Below are 20,987 nucleotides of genomic sequence, written 5' to 3' on the forward strand. Positions count from 1 at the left end.
ATAAAATTCTATGTGATTTCTCAGAATGAAAGCAATCACGCCAACAGTGGAAGGTGATTTCCTTCCAACCCCAAGCAAGAGCTATGGGCGTATATTAGAAATGACCTTTTTATGCCCGCAGAGTTTCCAATAAATATCACAGAAACTGAATTAGAAAAAGAAAGAGATAATAAACAGTGCTGTGAATTAGCCATAATTCTTGATTGAAATGTAATGCAAACTAAAATTTTATAACTTTCATAAAGTATTTTCTAGTTTAATCATTTTCATTGACATTTCCATATGTAGTGAAATAAAGAAGACATTATGAAAAAATGAAATGGATGAATTTGTACACTTAAAATAAGCCAAACCCCAATATGCATACCCTAAATTACATTCATATCTGTTAATAAATTCCTCTTAATCTGTTTACTGCTTTGACTTTTCTAAATTCCTTATCTGCCTGGGAAATACTCAAAAGATAAAACTCAAAGTAGATATCTTCCTTGGGAAGCTAAAATTTCTGAATAAGTGGGTGATCAAGAAGAAGAAAGTATAAGTAAGCTTAATTATCCAGAAATTAGGGAAAGTTCATTTAAACATTGTATCTTTTCCTTCTCATATATTATAGTTTTCCTAGTTTGTGAATCTTGGGATATATGTAATTAATAAAATTTATAGGTAAACATAAACAATAAACTTTAAGGAGTATAATCTATAAAAATATCTATCAGTAGAAGTTTCATGTTTATAGAAGTAGCAGAGAATATATTTCTTCTAAAAATGTCATATTTATAACAAAACTGTGAAGTATTGGTATCTAAATCTAATTAGTATCTAAATCTAATTGAAAACGTCCACATAATAACCTAAAGCTAAACTAAACTATGTATTGAAAACAATTTTCTTTCAGTTGAGATTGTGTATGTATGTGTGTATGTGTTTCTTAGAACAATTTAGAAGAACAGAATCATCACAAGTTCAAACAAATAATAGCATATGCAATTTTAAAACATGGGAATTACTTATCTTTGTGTATTAAAATACATATGATAATTTGGAACTTTGGGTCAAGATGGAGGTATAGGTAACACTCCTCACCTTCTCATACAACTATAGCAAAAAACTACTAGACTAAAAAACAAATATCACCCAGAATTGTCAGAAAATTTAGCTCTATAAAAGTCAAACAAATAAGATTTAAAGAAGCCACATTCATCCAGAGAAGAAGGAAAGGCAGAGATGCACGTGGAGTTGAAGGCAAAAAGAGGTGGAGAGGTGCAGAGAAGCACAGAGACACAGAGTAATGCAGAACAGATGGTCCTCAATCCATGTGTGGTGGGTAAAAATCAAGAGGGATATCTTGGGAGAGAGGGATCCCAGCCATAGACCAGACAACCCAGCCCAGGGCTTCAATGCCAGGAAGGTAGGTCCCCATTGTTTCTGGCTATAAAACCAGTGAGTGTAAGAGCAGCAGAGGAAACTGAGGGATTCTCAAGAGAATCCTTTTAAAGAGCCTGACACAACTTAGAACTCACAGAGACCCATCTCCTCTGGGATTCAGCACCAGGGCAACAGCTGGAAGAACACCACCAGCATATGTGGAGAAACTGAAATGACAGGCAACAGGGAGAATGATGGGAGACAGCTTACTTTCAGACAATCACCAGACTCCAGGCAACAGCATTGTCCTCTCTCTCTCAGCCCTCCCCTACACAAATCAACAGAGTAGTGACAGGGGTTGCCCTGCCCTGGTGATTACCTAAGGCTCTATCCCATACAACTTACAGGTGCACTTTTCTACAATAGGCCATGCTACTAACACAGAGAGTCAAAGAAGCTCTACCTGATACACAGAAACAAACACAGAAAGAAAGGCTGCCAAAATGAAGAGACAAAGAAATATGGCCCAAATGAAAGAACAGAACAAAACTCTAGGAAAAGAATTAGCTAAATGGAGATAAGCAACCTATCAGGTGCACAGTTCAAAACACTGGTTATCAAGATGCTGCAAGAACTCAGTGGGTATTTCAACAACACAAAAAAAGACCCAGGCAAAAATGAAGGTTGCATTAAGTGAAATGAAGAAAAATCTACAGGGAACCAACAGTGGAGGGGATGAAGCCAAGAATCAAATTAATGACTTGGAACACAAGGATAAAAAAACATTCAATCAGAACACCGGGAAGAAAAAATTAATAATTAAAAAAAGAAAAACATAGGCTAAGGAACCTCTGGGACATCTTTAAACTTACCAACATCCAAATTATAGGGGTGCCAGAAGAAGAAGAGAAAGAGCACGAAATTGAAAATGTATTTGAAAAAATAATGAAAGAAAACTTCCCTAATTTGGCAAATGAAATTGGCATACAATTCTAGGAAGCACAGAGAGTCCCAAACAAGTTGGACAATGAGAGGACCACACCAAGACATATCATAAGTAAAATTTCAAAGGTTAAAGATAAAGAGAGAATCTTAAAAGCAGCAACAGAAAAGCAGAGAGTTACCGACAAAAGAGTTCCCATTAGACTGTCAGCTATTTCTCAAAATAAACTTTGCAGGCTAGAAGGGACCAGCAAGAAGTATTCAAAGTGATGAAAAGCAAGGACCTACAACCTAGATTACTCTACCCAGCAAAACTATCATTTAGAATGGAAGGCAGATGAAGTGCTTCCCAGAGAAGGTAAAGCTAAAGGAGTTAATCATCACCAAGCCATTATTATATGAAATGTTAATTGGAATTATATAAGAAAAAGAAGATCAAAAGGATGAACATTAAAATGGCAATAAATTCAAAAATATCAATAATTGAATCCAAATAACAAACTAAGCAAACAGACAGAAACAGAATCATAGATATGGAGATTATTTGGAGGGTTATTGGTTGGGATGGGGAAAGAGGAGAATGGGGGAAAGGTGGAAGGGTTAAGAAGTACAAATAGGTAGGTACAAAATAGACAGGGGGAATTGGAGTATAGGAAATAGGATAGAAAGAAAAACTTATATGCAGGACTCATGGACATAAACTAAGGGGAAATATTGCTGGAGAGATTGGGGGTACTGGGGCTAAAATTTAGACAAGTCTAATAGCATAATCAATAAAATATATTTAAAAATAAACATTAAACAAAATATATATGATAATTTAAGGTATATTTTCATACAAATATTTTAAATAACCTAGTTTTCTTTAAGTTATAAAAACACTCTTAACTATATAAAAGGATAAAGGAACTGAAAGAAACAAAACCCTACAATAATTTATATAATTAAATAAAAATAATTCAACACTAGTGGCAGTAAGAGATTAAAATTTTTTATTACAAAATATAACTTAATAACATCAGAACATGTATAACTTCACATACATAAATGAAGTTATCAGCCTTTAATATTTTTATATTTTATCAGTTTATATTCTGTTATCATATACAAATTACTTTTACATATAACAATATTTTCTATATATATAAAGCACATTGACTAAATTGTAGATGACAGAAAACTCTACAGAATATTAGATACTCTTGTATACATAGAAATGCAGATTCCAAAACATCTTAATAAACTCATGTGGTGAACTTAACTATATCAGATGAAATCTTTAAAGAATTAATATATAGTACTTTCTTTAAAAAACTAGTTATATACAGGATATCTTAATGTATTACAAGCTTGATAAAAAATAAAAACATGATATGATAACCCCAAATGGAACACTAGTTCAAGTTTCATTAACTCTATGTTATCCAAATCTAGGAAGATGATAGTACTCTCCTTAGTCCATCACACCTGGAATGGTATACTTTTTTTTAATGTTAGACTCATTGGATAAATTGAGATATACCTTACAGATAGTAAAATGTTCCCTTAAGTGTATAGCTTGATGAATTTTTACAAATGTGTACAATCATGTAAACACTATCATAATCAAGATGCACAGTATTTCCATCAACTCCCAAATTCCCATCATGCCTCTCTTCATTCAATCTCCTCCCTTCATCCCTAGTTCCTGGTGAATACTTTCTGATTTTGCCCTTATAGGTTTGTCTTTCAGAATATTAAAAAAATAAAAAAGGAAAAGAAATTATATAGTAAGTAGTCCTTTATGTGTGGATTCTTTTACTTAACATAATTATATTTATGATTGACTCATTTTGTTATACATGTCAGTAGTTCTATGACATCTTCAAGACTACTAAGAACCAGTCAGTTGTGATTGGGACAAATGTAGTATCTTTGGAGCTTTCCTTCTGGTTGATGTCCTAACTTTGATTTTGAAATAAAGAGAATTAAACCATTGATATTGGGAAAGGAAATCATTTCCCTGAGGGAAGTCCATTAAATTTGAACTAAATCATCCTGAATGGAGAGGATGGAATCTTTTGAAGATTCAGGAATGTTTCATGAATTTGAATCCATCATTAGTGATTATAGCATTTACTTTCAGTTCATGAAAGTTTAACCTTAAAAAATGTGTAAAGAAAAGTGAAAATTTGATGTTGCCAAATTGGGTAATAGAAAGATGAATGTTCATTTTTCTACTTTTTCTTATGGGAGGTTTATTTGAAAAATTTTATAACTTTAAAAATAATTTATTATTATTTTTTAAAATAATTTATTTTTGTTTATTTATTTATATATTTTTAGAGAGTGGGGAAAGGAGACAGAGAGGGAGAGAAACATCACTGTGCAGTTGCCTCTCACTTGTGTCCCCAACTGGGGTCCTGACATGCAACCTAGAAATGTGCCCTGACTGGGAATCGAACCAGTGACACTTGGCTTGCAGGCCGATGCTCCGTCCACTGAGACACAGGAGCCAGGGCTTAAAAATAATTTAAAAGCTTTATATTTCTAAGTCAGGACACTTATAGTTAATAAATTGGTTTGTTTTCTGAAAAAAGCAACTATCTAGCAATGAGTTACTTATCATCAAGTGCCAAATATGGGGGAATAGCCAAGGCAATTCTTATGATTGATTTTATCCTGGTGTTTTGAATATGCTTTTCTGCTCCCTTTGTACTACCAATATATATAGTTTTTAAATAAAAATAATAATTGACTCAATTAGCTTCTAAGTGTTAGAAAATATCTCAATTAAAAAACTGTAAAACAAATACTAACATTTCTAAAAATCCACAAACATTTAAGAAATGAATATGTATTTTCAGATTATAAAGCGCTTGTCTTTGTGAATTTCGTATTAAACTTTTACTTCATATTTACATTCTACTGATAAAATACAGTGAAATAACTTTATAACATTTTGTTATAATAGTAAAGCTAATATGTACTTTATAGATTAAAAAGTATGTCACTTATATCTAAAAAAGATTTTTGACAAAATCTAGTAAAATGTTTAAGAATTAACTGAATATCTACATGGTATCATAAAAGATCTAGGTGTGAATTTTCTAATTTTTACTCTGGTGGTGGTTAAATTAATTTGGAAGATATTTTTTCTGGTTTTAGTTATAATTATTCTTGTGCATTGGTAGAATAGGTGTACTAATTTTTCTAGATGTGGAAACCTAGGTCACAGGATAGGCACATGTTTAATTTTGGTAGGTACTGCCAAAGAGTTTTTCAAAGTGCTTGTACCAATTACACTACCACCAGCAGTATATAAATGTCCCAGTTGCTCCATATTTTCACCAACATTTGGTGTTTGGTGGTATCATTATGTGTATTAATTTTAATTTATCTGACAATAACATTGAGTACCTTCTTTCATACTCATATACTCATTGGCCATTTGGGTATCTTCTCTGTGAAGCCTTATTTAAGATATTTTTGTATTTTTAAAAGAGAATTGTTCATAACTTTATTAGCAGTTTGTGAGAGTTCTTTATAAATTCTTTATACAAGTCTTTTGTTGGTTACATATTTTGAATTCTTCTGGCAGCCAGTGGCTTGACTTTGCACTCTTACTAGTAGCAACAATATTTTTAATTATTAATCTTACTTGGGGAAGTCCTCTAAACAGCATTTTTTGTTTCAGCATTTCATAACATGGAGCATGTTGAACTTAATTTATTTGGTATTGAGGCTTATAAAGCATTTTAAACCTTTATGATTCATATTTATTCTCATTTGCAAACATTTGAGTGATTACTATATACATTCTTTCCATTCTACTGGGGACTCCAGGATGTTCTATAGATGTCCTGAGTAGTGAATGAAGACTCCTTGTAATTGGAAAAAAAAGTTATTTCTTGAAAATAATTGTCATTGGCCTCTTAACTGTACAATAAAAGATATACAGATCAGTGGCCTCTAAGTTAAATAAACATAACTGTCTTCCTGCAAAATGCCATGAAATTAAAGATAAAATATGATTTAACCTAAATAATAACTTTAAACATTAGCATGCAATACAATCACATGCATCTCTCTCTCTCTATTGCTGTTCCAACTTTATTTTTTGAAATCATCTTTTATATATATCACAGAATGTATTGATTTTGCCTATAGAAAAATAGAATTTTATCATCTGTATATTAACCAATGCTCTGTACATCTCAAGTAAATACTGATACAATATCTAAGAGGTTATTTTAGGGAAGCCTGAAGCATTTGTACATATGAAAGCAGTCAATCTAGCTATATTTTTCTTTAATGCCAGAAGCTGGCAAACCTGATCAAAACTAAAGAATTGCGTCAATATTGTAAAACTGTCCACAGGATAAACAGTGTTCTTGTTGTTCTTAAGTCTAATAAGGTAACAAAGAAATATTTGTTTCATATGGTGTTTTATAAAAATTTATATACATTTATATATATATATGCACACACACACACACACACACACACACACACACACATATATATATATATATATATATATATATATATATATATATATACCAAGAACTGTACACCAGAAAATATAATACATATACCTGATTGGATTGGCCAAAAAGTTCAATTTTTTTTTTTTTCTGTAAGATGGGTCTAGCGATTGAAACAATTTGGTTAGGTTATATTATGACAGCTGTCATATCAGTGTGCATTTTTTAAAAAGCATCAAAACTCTGAATTTTTGTGTAGCCATTTAAATATTGAACATGGAAGAAAATACACAACACATTTTCAGCACGTTATGCTTTATTATTTCAAGAAAGAGAAAAATGCCAAAAAAACAAAACAAAAAGATTTATGCAGTGTATGGAGAAGGTGCTGTGACTGATCAAACATGCCAAAAGTGGTTTGCCAAGTTTTGTGCTAGGGATTTCTTGCTGGACAAGGCTCCACGGTTGGGTAGACCAGTTGAAGTTGAGAGCAATCAAATCAAGACATTAATTGAGAACAATCAACGTTTTATCACACGGGAGAGAGCTGACATATTCAAAATATCCAAATCAATAAAGTTAATGGTGAAAATGAAAAATGGGTCTTTTATTTTATGGAAAAAAATGCATGGACTCTTTGGCCAACCTAATGCATGAATTAGAGTTGAGCCCATAATCCTATTACAGTACCACGTCATTGTGAATACCCCATCTGCTGCAGAGCTCTATTATGTGTCAACATTTTTTAGAGAACCCAACTGTGTATGACATTAAGTATGTGAGCACACAATAAGCATGTGAAATACCCCAGTCACCTAGGAAGTTATATTTTTACCCTGAACATAAGATATGCATAAAAGACTAAAATATAGGGGTGAGTGTGATACGCGCTGTACTGGAATTCACAGGAAAGAAACAGTGTGATTGGTTTAATTTAGAATGATGCATTGTAGAACATTGAAAGAAATATTGAATGTATTTATAATCTTGAAGAAATTTAACCACCAGTCTTTCCAAAGCTCAGTTCTCTAGTCATGTAAACAGACTCCTCATTTACTGGTCTGCCAAAGTGCCTTTTCAAGTCATGCAAAATAATGTCCATTTCCATTTCCTTATTACAAAAAGGGCAGCAATGTGTGCTTCTGCTCTTTTCCTGTTGGGTTGCAGGGTACTGAATTGCCACAGCCATGCCTGCCATGGCACTTGTACAATTGCTTCCAACTGGCACAGTGCTGGTCTTGGTTCTGCCAAACCCTGCCTCTATTTATAAGGGCTAGAAACAAACTATGTGAGATATTTTAACTCCAGAAGATAATTAGTTCAATTTTTTTAGTAACCAGGTGCCCAACTTTCAAGTAATAGAGTTATTAACTTTTTTAAAATTTTGTGTTTATACGCTCTGGAATTTTAAAAACTAACCCTAGTCATCTAAGCTATAATAAAATACCACAGGCTGTGTGATTTAAAAAACAGAAATTTATTTTCCCTCTGTTCTAGAGGCGCAAAGTACAAGATAAGGTGAAGATAGGGTAGTTTTCTCTTGAGGCCTCTCTCCTTGATTTCCAGACGACTACATTCTCATTGTGTCCTCACATGGCCTTTGGCTCTGTGCACTCATTCCTGGTCTCTTCTCCTCTTCTTGTAGGAAAATCAGTTATATTGAATTAGGGCCCCACCCTTATGATCTCATTTAAAATTAGTTACCTTCTTAAAGGCCCTGCTTCCAATATAGTCACTTTTGGTTGTTAAGCTTCAACCTTTAAATTTTGAGAGAAAAACATTTAGTTCATGATATTATTAAAAATGCAGAGTGGCAGAGTATAGATGGCATAATTGTAGAATAAAGTAGTTGTCTTTTCTTTCTCCTTATTGCTGATCATTTTAATTCAGAGAACTAAAACAAAGTTTAAATCCTATTCTTCTTGCTATAAAATATAAAAGCAAAACTGATTTTGAAATAGTCTTCCACTGACTTGTGTTTCATGATGTGAGGTATAGTTTTTGTTTTTTTGTCTTTATCTTTTGTTTTGTTTAGGTTTTTTTTAAGAGAAATTGTACTTTTCTGTGCCCTATGATTTTTTTTTTCACAGTGAATTCTTTTCAGTGTGCTCTACTTAATTTATCTTCGTTTCCGCTGCTTCTACTACTAGTAGTCAACTGAAGTAAACATAAAGGCTGATAAACTGATTTAAAACCTTTTCTTACACTAATATACCATTTCCATAAAGTCTCATATTTAAAATTGTAATTCTTTCGGCAGGTTTATTTATCTCTTAGGTTTAGAAGGCTTTGCTTTGTGTTAAAAACCAAGCAATTCCTGCAGTTTATTATTGTTTTACAAAGTTTTCTGTTTAGTATACACTGAGAATTTGTAAATTACTTTTTATTTAAATCTAGATATCAAGTGAAGTCTTTGTGAAATTATGATTAAAAAAAACCCTAAGTTTCAGAAGGCAGCTGATTTAAATATTTGAACTATGTAGTCAAAGAGCAGTTCAAACAATTTGAGATATTAGTGATTTTAGCTTGGACTTAGACACACAAGCAAAATTAATGCCACATTCTTCAAATGGCTTTAGCTAATCTAGTTTTGTCTGTGACATTTTGATTGGTATATTGAACACTTGTCCTCTATAGGACTCAAAAGTTGACAATTTACTCAGGACTAGTATTAGTGAAACATCATTGCTGGCAGGTTAGATAAAATTGTTTCACCTGGACAGCATCATTAATGCAGTACAATATACTTTGCCATTTAAAAAATAAAACATGCCCTAACTGATGTGTCTCAGTTGATCAGGCATCATCTTGTAAAGTGAAAGGTCGCAGGTTTGATTCCTGGTCAGGGCACATACCTGGATTTCAGGTTTGGTCTCCTGTAAGGGCACTTCGGAGAGACAACTGATCAATATTTCTCTCTCACATCAATGTTTTTCTTCCTCTCTTTCTCCCTCACTCCTCTAAAAATAAGTAAATAAAATCTTTTTTTCCCTACCTGACCTTTAATATGTTTTGCATAAAAACTTAACACTAATATCATCAGCTAATCCTCTACATAATAACCACAGTAGTAAAAATCTTTGCTATTATGACATATGATATTTCATGTAGAACTTTTATGAGTAATGAAATTAGTTTAAATAGACATGGCATTTCGCTTAAAAATAAGGAATCATTTTTCAAGTATAATTACTGGGGTGATTTTAGTATCAATTGGCATGTGCTTACTTTTGATAAATTGTATAGATTATGGTTGCTTCATTGTGTTTCTGTTTGCTGTTTCTCTGCTTTAATTAGTATCTTAAAAGGAATTTTGTATTTGTGCTCATATTTTGGATTTGAGTGATTCACTTGGTTCTTTAACAAAATACTTTATTTTTATGCCTTAACAATGTATTTTATGAAAGAGAAATTTACAAAGCAGTGCTATTTTCAAAAGCATCAAAATCAATAAAATGTAAGGAAACAAAATAAGTATCTCAAAGAGATAAATGCACCCCCCCCCGTATTTATTACAACATTATTTACACTAAGGTATGGAAACAACCTATATGTCCCTCAACAGATGAATAGATTAAGAAAATGTGTATACACACACACATACTTATATACCTACATACAATGGAATTATTCAGTGATAAAAAAAGGAAATCCTGTTATCTGATACAACATGGAACAATCTAAAGAACACTATGCTAAGTAAAATAAGTCAAAAGACAAAGATTAATACTCTTTGGTATCACTTATACTTGGAATATTTTTTTTTAAGTCAACTTTATAAAAACAGAGAATAGAATTGTGGTTGCCAGGGGCTGGGGAGTGGGTGGGGATAGAAATAGGATGATGTAGGTAGATTTTCAGTTATAAGAAGAATAAGTTTTAAGAATCTAATGTACAGCATGGTAACTATAGTTGATAATATAGTACTGTATACTGGAAAGTTGTTGAGAATATATTTTAAGCATTCTTGATACACACACAGTGACCTATGTTAACTATGTAATGATGAATGTGTTAATTATCTTAATTTGGATAATTATTCTACACTATATATGTATATCAACTCATCATTTTGTGGATTTTAATTATATACAATTTTAAAAAGTAAATAAATCTAAAATGGAAAATTTAAATAGGCTCTTGGAAAAAAGTAACAAGTGAAATAAATGCTTTGACTAGAAAAAAAAAACTGGTTCTCTAACAAAAAGAAATCATTATAGTGATGTTATATAAATGGTTAAACACAGAAACATGTAAATGAACCTTGCTTTAAACTGACATTTCCCAGGGTGTGATGTGAAATGTATGTGTACTAAGTAGAATCTTCATGTATGACAAACATCCTGAGGTAAATAGAACATGCTGTCTTCCCAAATTTGCTATATTCTGAAATGTTTTCCTACATATATCTTCTTAAAATGGCTATAGAAATGATGCTTTAAAGAAATCCTATATGTAAGTTAAGCTGGAAATTTTAAAGAAGTATGTGTTTAATCTGTTCACTTTGAAAATGGATTTCCTCAAATGGCAAGATCTACAATTTGCATACTTTGTCAGAAACACACCTCTATATACAGTGCTAATAATACTTTAAGGCACTGATTATTTCTTCCCTTTGATCTAGAATTTCACCTGCAACGTTAGAGCCTTCAATGTCCTACAACTTGACACTAATCCCTCCACAGTCACTACTGTTAACTGTATTTTTAGTGGCAAAATTATAATTTTAAGACCAGGGTGATAAAAGAAATTGAACAGCAGAAGAAATTAAACTATGTTAACCCTGAAACAATTCTCCTGAAGGCCATGATAGCAATTTTCTGTATGTCTTCCAGAAGCAGAGAAATCATTTCAATTCAGCCTAAGGAAGAATTCACCAATAGGAAGAATTACATGACAGTGCTCAAATATTGTACAGATGTTGTGAAGTGGGATCAAACATTTTTATAGGTGGTTGATTCAGACAATCTTTATTTATATAATAATTTACTTCTGAATTCATCATTATTTGTGCATTTATTCATTGTTTTTGTTTGCTTAGCTTCATAATATACGAGAACCTGAAATTGATTTTCTAAGCTCTTCTGATTTCTAGGTTGTTAGCCCTCATGTTTATACTTTACATATGTTGTGTGCTTTACAAATTCTGGCTCTAAATCTATAAGCCACATATAATGACAATAGTGAGTGACAATTTTAGTTTCACTATTGATGGTCACAACTGTTTTCCAAGGCAGTGTAATTATAACACATAAACATGGTGGTAGCTGTAGACATTCATCTATGATAATCATCTCACCCTGAACCCAGTTCATTTATCTTTGACAATTAATGGTAACTATAAAAAGAGTTAAAGGTGGCAGCAGCTTAGATGTAAAACTGAAATAGGCATGAAACTAGAGAGGATTAAAAAGAAAAGCTATTTTAGAATCTTAGCATCAAAATTTCTACCCTTCCCCACAGCATCCTTTTTCAAGTAAAGTAATCCAGTTATTCAGTTTGAGATTTTCAGTAATTGAATGAAGGATATTAATTTATGAATTATGTTTTACAAAGCTAACTTAATGTTTAATTAGCTTTGCAATAAAATGACATTTTCTGGCTATATATAGAGTATTATCTAAAACATTATACAAGTTTCAATAATATCTAGTAGGTAATTAGAGGTTCAGAAAATAATAATGTATTGCATGATCTCAAAATGAGGTGACATGTTTTAGCTTGGTAAATATCCATAAGGATAATTGACATTTTCACTTTATACTAGAAATAAGAATTTAAATAAAAGAGTTATGTACATTTCCAAGGGTTCAATGAGAATTAGTCTAGCTTTGTTTATTATCATATCATTCTGTTCATAGAAAAATTACAAACTATATATGGGCAGAAAAACCCATAATTAATCATCTGTAATTTTACTATCCAGAAAAAAACAGCATGAAAAAAATGTTGTATAATGCTTGTAAATTACTAAAAGGAAACAGTGATCTCCATTTTTACCCCTTAATATATTATAGTTTACATTTCTAAAATATGTCATAATATTATTGGTACATGAGTGAATCTAGACAAAAATATAGTGGAATTCATTGTGATCTACCTAAAACACTTCTGTAGGTTTGAATTTTTCTAAATAATGTATATTATTTCATTATATAGCTATATTACTGTTTGTTAACCAGTCCCCTTGTTTTTAACATTTATATACTAGCTAAAGTTGTTTTCATATTGCTAACAATACTGCTATATGCATATTTACACATCTCTCACCCTTTTCTAGCTTGTTCTTTTATCAATCATTAGACAGCTGCAGGTAACAAAAGCACCCTCTTTAAGAAGAAAGGAGTTTTTGATATGGAATTAGTTGTTACAACGTCTTAGAAAGGGCTGCAAGAACTACTTTTAAGTCTTCTAGGCATGATTCACAGCACAGCATGATAACAGAGGCCTTCCAGGAGTATTGCTTCCTCTACCTGATCAGAAAGTTTATGGAATCAAGACCCTCTTGCCCTGACTGCTCACCCTGAACCCTAGCACTTCTGTTGAGATCTAGTGAGTTCAAAGTTATGCTACAGGTACTGGCTTCAGGACAACATTGCCTCAGCCACAATACACAATACCATAACATACAGGGAAATGCTGTGCCTCACAACCTGCATCTTGAAGCCCACGAAGCCACAGGTCACGATTCCTTTACCACGATGCAGTGCCAGCAAACACCTCTGTGATTGTCCTAGCAGAGCCCAAGCAGCAGATGCCGCCTGACTTTCACCTCGCTAATCTCATGCAAGTGCAGCCAGTTGACTTCCTAGGTCTCAGCAAATTGTCAAGTGATCATTAGCTTTCCAGTGTGAATCCTAAAACACAATCACCATCCAAAGGTTCCATCTCATGCTTTAGAGGTGCAAAACTTTTACTGTCGTGCTGAGGCTAAGCATAAAATGCTGTTGGGAAAAATCCCTACAAGTTATTCACTTTTCAATAAGAAAAAATTACAGAAACTAAAATATACTTATTAAAATACACATATTAGCTAACATTAGCCAAAATCTAGAAAATCTCAGCATGAATGTTAATCATTAGATTCTAAGTCTGTTAAAATTATAATAATTTTATATTCAGTAAATTCTTCAATCTGTACAGAAGGCTCCTTAAATGTGAAGTCCTCAAGAGGCTGCTCTTCAGTATTAATTTCCAATCACCAAATGTATTTCAAAAGCTAAAGTCATAAAAGGTTACCTTCAAATATATAACCATAGTCTGCAGACATGGAGTTTATTTAGCCAAAACCTTTTTAAATATCGCAGGAAATCTGGGCAGTTGGAAAAGAAGGCCATGGTCTACTTACAGCGTGGTCTTTTAATCTCTCAGCATCTTGAAGCATGCTTGTTAGAGCAACACAACTTTCAGCTCCATTTGAGAAAATCAGTTAGAGTGTTATGTAAGTTCTCATGTAATGTGTTTAGATATTTTTCAAAAGATCTTTTTGTCATGCATAAAAAGGCAGTTGTTCTTATAGATTCACTTCTTCATTAAAAACAAGTTATTCATGTCTACATTTTTTATTAACCTATTAGTATTTTGGAGATTACTGGTCCCTTTCAGCCTAAAACATAAACAGTATATTTTGGTCAGACTCATCATTTATCTGGATGAGATTCTGATGCTGGTCTTAGAGAATTTCCTGAAGAAAGCATAAATAGAGATGTAACATTACTTTTCAAGATTGACACTTGATACCTTTATTTATTTTCTGAAACTTAGTTTTAATTTTCTAAAGCATTTTACTAAATATAAGGAATGAAGTTTTTTTTGTAAACTTTTCTGATCCTTCCAAAAATGCTTTTTAAATATGGGCACACATGTTAGATGAGTCCACTATGTTCAGGCACTGTTTCTTAAAATACACATACCTGACAAGAAATCAAAATTTTACAAGTACACAAAATAATTACTTGAGAAATAAACCCTGCTAAAAAGTAGTACTAGTTGAGAAAAGTATTTACAGATCCAGTTGCTGTGCTACATAGAACATGTTTTCTCAGCCTCAGTATCATAATAATTACATCTTATTCTATTGAAAATAGATGTAGACACTTTTTGGAGAAAAGCTGAAGAAGACAGTCAATCATTCTTCTAAAAGCATTTACGTAGTAAGCTGTATGCCAGGCATAAAATAAATTTAACCAGAGTTAATTTTTCTTTTTGGCTCTTTTTCTTACACTTTACTTTTATTCTCTTCTAGTCCCTTTTTAAAACTCTTCTTTCCAGATGTCTTCATTCTTTTTTTTTCTCATTGTTTAATCCTTTTTTTTTTTTCTGTATTTCAAGGAACTTGATAATCAAATGCCTAATGTGTTTCCTAATCATTCATTGGACTTGGAGAACATTATGCTAAGTGAAATAACCCAGTCAGAGAAAGACAAATAACACATGATCTCACTCATATGTGGAATCTAATGAACAAACTATCGAACAAGCAAAATAGAGACAGACTCATAGATGGAGAGCAGGCTGACAGCTCCGGTGGTGGGGAGGTGGGGGGTTAGGGAGCAAATTAATAGAGGAAAAAGGAGAAAGGACTCATGGACATGTACAACAATGTGGTGATGGAGGGGTGGGAGGGATGGAGGTATAAGGAGGATAAATGGTAATGAAAAAAATACAAGAAAAAAATTTCCCCGCTTTTACCACTTTGATTTTATAATTGTAATTGATCCCAACTCCGTCACTCTCAGGGCTAGCACAACAGTGCTGTTTAATTTTTAAAATCACCTCAAAGAGATGCATTTAGTCCTATTCAAACACCTAGGCTGGTGGACTTAGGAAGGCATGACTGAATGTGTGTTTGTGTGGCTGAAAGTCTTAGCATTCAGTACTGAATGCAGTACAGGCTTCTTTTGCTGAGAGGAATAGAAAGGAAAATATTTATTGAGAATGTGTGTGCCAGGTTTTGTACTAAATACATGCTTATATGTCATTAGTTATTTCACCGTGCCCTCTAAACAATCCTACAAGCTTGCAATTTCAGAGAGAGGAGATACAATCTACTTAGTTTTGCCCCAAAGAGTTGCTGGTAATGAGATTAGACTGGCAGACATAAAGGACAGCCAGGCTTACTTCACACTTTTGGAACAGCTAATCCTGCAAGCAGAGAGGCCCACAGGGTCTTTCAGTCAAACAGATGTATTGAAGAGCAACAGAGTTTAGCAGAGGGACCACTTCCCAGCCAAATGCTCTATTTTTGCAAGTGTGAAATTAAAAAGAAAATACAATATAGATAACTGTCTTTTAACTGGGAGTAGTGTATGCAGGTGCACAGCGTAGATGTTTCCTGTTATTTTAAAAGTTCATCTGTTGGGAAAATCCATTTAGAAAAAATATTAATCATTGCATTCATAAAATATGCATATTTATGAAAACAGTTCAGAGTTTATTTGAACAACATGATAATAGTATCTTCAAATCACAAAATGTCTTTTGCAAACACTCTGCGAGGAACAAATCATGTTACAATATACAGTTTAAGCATGTTATAACACTCCTGCCATCACAGGTAAAATGCCATTATATTGACATTTTATGCTCCAAATCAAAGATTCTATGTACTCAATTACCGTGGTTATTAATTCTAAGAAAATTAGGAACATGAGTCAGCTCACATTCTTTAGTAAAGAAAACAAATTGTATTTTGATAATACAAAAATTATTCAGCTAATATTGTAGTATTAATGCATAATATGCATTCAATAAAAACAAACATATGCACTGATTCAGGTTATTTTCACAAGCATTTTATGTACATATATATGTATGTGTTAGGTGTTGATAAGAACCAAAGCTAACCATTATCAGCTTCCTGACTAATGAATTTGATGTGATTTTCAAAGTCCACATTCATCCTTCTGATCTTTGTCTTTGGCAACTTTTGGTTGTGTATGGAATGATACCTCCAACCTCTGGGGCCACAATTCTTAAACAGTTTTCCAAGAATGAAGCCTCATTCACTCTTTATAATTCCTTAGAATGAAAAGCCCCAGGTGTGGCAAAGTTTTCTTCAGAGCTGCTTTAGAAATAATGAGAGTGTCATAACAGACATTACTTCATCAAACTCATTTTACTTGTCAATAGTTTCAACTTGTCTCTTGTCTGACCTTGAACATCTTACCTCTCACCCAGTTGTTTGGGCCAAAAACATTGGAGCCATCCTTTACTCTTCTCTTTATTTCATACTGCTCATGCATGTCATTAGGAAATCCTCTTGGCTCTACTGTCAGCAGATAGCCAGAATCCAACCACATCTCACTGCTTTTTCTGTCTCCACTCCTATCCCACCTAAAATGCTTATAATAGCCTCCTAACTGTTCAACCTTTGCCCTCTTATCCTCACAGTCTATTCTCAGAGTATCAACTACAGTTATTCTTAAATCCTAACTCAGAAAATATTCTGCTTCTTCTTTTACTATGTCAAAGCCAAAGAGCCTATAATGACCTTAAGAACCTACAGAATCCATTCTTCTAACTAACTGGCCCCATCTCCTACACTCTCCCCTTTGCTCTCTCTGCTACAGTCAATGTATTTCACAGCAAGAACTTTGTACTCCAGCTCGCTTAAACGTCTTACCCTCAGCTCTCCAATGTACTGCAATCCAGTCCCTTATCCTGCACTACCATAGCCCTTATGGCATTCTGTGTAATCTATTCATTGACTGACCATGTGTTCTGTCAATCTCTTCTAAGACACATGAGGACATGGAAGGATAGTTGTTTTGTTCAATGATGATTTTCTGGAATCTAAATCAGTGCCTGGTACATAGCAGGTTCTCCAACAGGTATTCTATGCATGAATGAAGCATAAATTGTTTCCCATCCAGGCTACTACCTAGCAAATTAAAGGTAGATTTTGTCCCTGTTCCTCCAAATATCTCACTACCAGGTTTGATGATTAGTCCTCAAGTATCTCCATAGAGACTTCTAATCAAGAGAATTAATGGCAGCTACCTTCTCTGACATGCATAGTAGTCTATGAAGACCATAAAGATTAAGCCCCTTTCTGGAATCTACACCACATCTCAATACTACTTTTAGAATTAGTTGCCCAACATCCTAAATTAATTTAAAGTATCCAAGCAACTTAGTTAATCTAAAGGTGCATTTTAATCAAAAAGTTTACTTGGGAGTTTCTGTGCATGTGGCAAAAATTGTGTCTAATCCAGATATAGTAAATAAATTTTGACAAGGTATAGAAAAGTTGGCATTTCTAAGATTGTTAGAAATAAATAGGGGTGCGAAAAAGTAGGTTTATAGCTGTAAGTATGTAAAACAGAATTTATACTTATATTATTATTTATTAATTATTATCCATACAAGCAACTGTAAACCCACTTTGGCCAACTGCTGTATGTTTTAAAATTATTTTCTTTATTTCCTTTACCCTTTATCAAGATATTCTATTAATACCTTCATACTCAGAAAGATTGACACCAAATTAAGTACAAGTGTTAATAGGCCAAACCAAAGCAAACACTACTGAAAAGGAAATGCCAAGAAGAAAAGTGACATGATAAAACTGATGTTATTTAAATAAAAAATAGCCTAATGTTTAATAGCATGCATAGCTGAGATGTTCACTTGTCAAAGAAACAATGCTCTCCACTGAAATACTTCAACTTTTATTTAATTCTACTTCAAAGTTTTTTCTTTGAACATTTAACATAATTATAAAAATTTTTGTTACTTTTTCAAATGAAATTCAGCAAAGATTGTGGGCAGGCATAATATGAATTAGAGAACAAACATGAATTAGTTTGAAGTCCTATGCCTTTCTTTACACTAGAATTGAATCTGGCTATGATCTAGGACATGTAGACAATATGAGGGCAAAGTAGCACTTTATTATTTGGCCAATCTTTGTAGAATATGCTAAATATAATGTAGGAATAGTTTTCATGCCTGGTTTATCATTTGACTGGTGTATATGCTTTTGTTTGTATGCATTAGTGTGTTACACATTCAGCTATGTGTAAATAAAACAGTCATTAACAAATAATTTCTTCTTGAGTATGACTCTAAATTTTTTCTCAAAAAAACATCAAATTAATAGCTAACAAAATTTTTTCTCTCACATGTTCTAATTTTACTTTTGAACATCTTAGGCCAGAGAAGATGGAACCACTCTAAAATTTAATATCTTCCTATGCAATTGTGCTTAAGGCCATATTCTCCATATCTGCTCCATTAAATTATATTTTTTGAATACTAAAACACTGAGAAAGGGTACAAAAGACATAAATTTTGTGACTACTTAAACCATACTATCTGCCAGGACATCCCTTGCTTGAATGGAAGAGCTTGAGGACTTAGTCACTATAGAATAGGATTGCAGTTGGCTAAGAGCAGGATATAGAATGTAGGACAAAGCTGAATCGCTGTTTACAATGGCTATTGGCATGGAAATAAAATGACGGTATTTCTCTATAGATATCTCTATGGCCACAATTGATAGGGATGTACAAATGAGTATATTCACCCTTATGTCTAGAAGTAAAATAAAACTCATATTTATATTTTCACTGAGAAAAAAATGAAAACATATTTATTAAAGTGTTTGGATATTGTAGATACATTTTTAAATTAACTAAACATTCTAATAAAACTAATTGTGGCATAAAACTATATTAAACAGATGTTTAAAAAATACTTTGAGGGAATATTTTGACAATTAATCAAGTAATGGTATTACAAAAATAGTGTTAGCCCTCAATCTCAATGAAGAATAGGTACAGTTAGAACAGAATAATGGAAATAAAGCCACACATTTTATTTGTTATATTGATGGATTAAGTGAAAATATCTTGGGATATAATGGTCACACAGGTATAGATATAGAGTCTGCTTCTTATTATCCATTTTCCAAAAAATTATAAAAGGAAAAAAATCAAAGAGGAACAAAGAAGGCAAAAGTTATCTCAAATAATTGTAAATTAAAAGAGAAAGAGCTAAATTAGTAATAGGCAATTGTCATTTTTGCTTTTCATTCATCCCCTCTCATTTAGGGAAATAACATCTTTCTCCATATTCACTCACATGGTGTGGGTAGGCTTATCCTGACCCTTACCTATAGAGGTCAGCCCCAGTTGACTTAATCCAGTCATTCCAACTCCTCTCTCTAACAACAATCAGTTTATGGAAAGACACACTACACAAGCAGATCTGACAGACAGTGAGGAGCTGACTGTCTTTGAGGAAACATGCATGTTTAATTTCCTTTGTAAACTGCTGGGAAAAACTACCTTTCTGTTGATGGTGTGCATCGAAGCTGTGACCGTCATTTTACTACCTCAGCAGGGGAGCCAGGAGTTGTTAAGGACAACAGTGTGAAGTCTGAGGATCAGGTCAGAGCATGGAAGAGAGGTCAGAGAGAGAGAAATCAGATCCTTGATGATAATGTTCAAACTTCTAGATTAATTCTTGTGTTCTTTAAACTTTCAGTGAAAAAGGTCATAAATGTGCTTTATTGTTTTAGTTGGATCTTTTTTCTCATTTGAAATAAATAATTCTTAATATGGAAAATGCTATCAGAAGCAGGACAGTAACTAAAGTAGACACTAAATGTGGCACTGAATGAACTAGAAAGGTGTGATGGAGGGCAATGAAGACCCCTTTTCCCCACACCAAACAGGGAGGTAGACCATTCTTGTTCAATCATAGCTGAATAGCTGGCTGAATTATCCTCTTATATTTAGGGATTTAAACCCAGACTGCACAGTTAAGGTACTTGGCAGAAAATATTGTCAATATGTTGGTACATGATAGCTATATTTTATAGCTTCCACAACATTTATTTAACATAAATTTACTTTGAAGGTACAATTGAATAAAAAAATGAACAGAGAATTTTGGAAGCAATTGAATTATTTTTGTAGCAGCATCGGCAGCAGCAGCAGCCGCAGCATTTAGTACAATCTGTTCAAGCTTTGAGAACATTCTATAGTTGCCAGTTCCTGGATTCCAGATGTGTCTCAGTTATTTCTTCTGTGCAAACTTTGTTCTCAGCCCTTTCCACTTATTCTAGAAGCTCCAGCTGGTCTTCCAATCAGTTTCCTTTTGTTGAAATTAATCAGACTAAGTTTCTGTTGCTTGTAAGCTAAAAAACCTAATGGATTAAACGCATTCCACACATTAATTTTTTATGTCTTTGTTAATTATTTTAAA

At 32.8% G+C, this 20,987-nt stretch overlaps 1 protein-coding gene across 1 annotated transcript in view; it reads left to right on the forward strand.

Annotated features, from left to right (window-relative positions):
- The window catches only part of NAALADL2 (N-acetylated alpha-linked acidic dipeptidase like 2), a 669,716-nt gene that overhangs the window by 354,924 nt on the left and 293,805 nt on the right, over positions 1 to 20,987 (forward strand). The gene's annotated exons all lie outside the window — the stretch shown is intronic.

This window comes from Furipterus horrens, unplaced genomic scaffold (assembly GCF_987537825.1).
Source record: "Furipterus horrens unplaced genomic scaffold, mFurHor1.1.pri manual_scaffold_1, whole genome shotgun sequence".
Lineage (NCBI taxonomy): Eukaryota > Metazoa > Chordata > Mammalia > Chiroptera > Furipteridae > Furipterus > Furipterus horrens.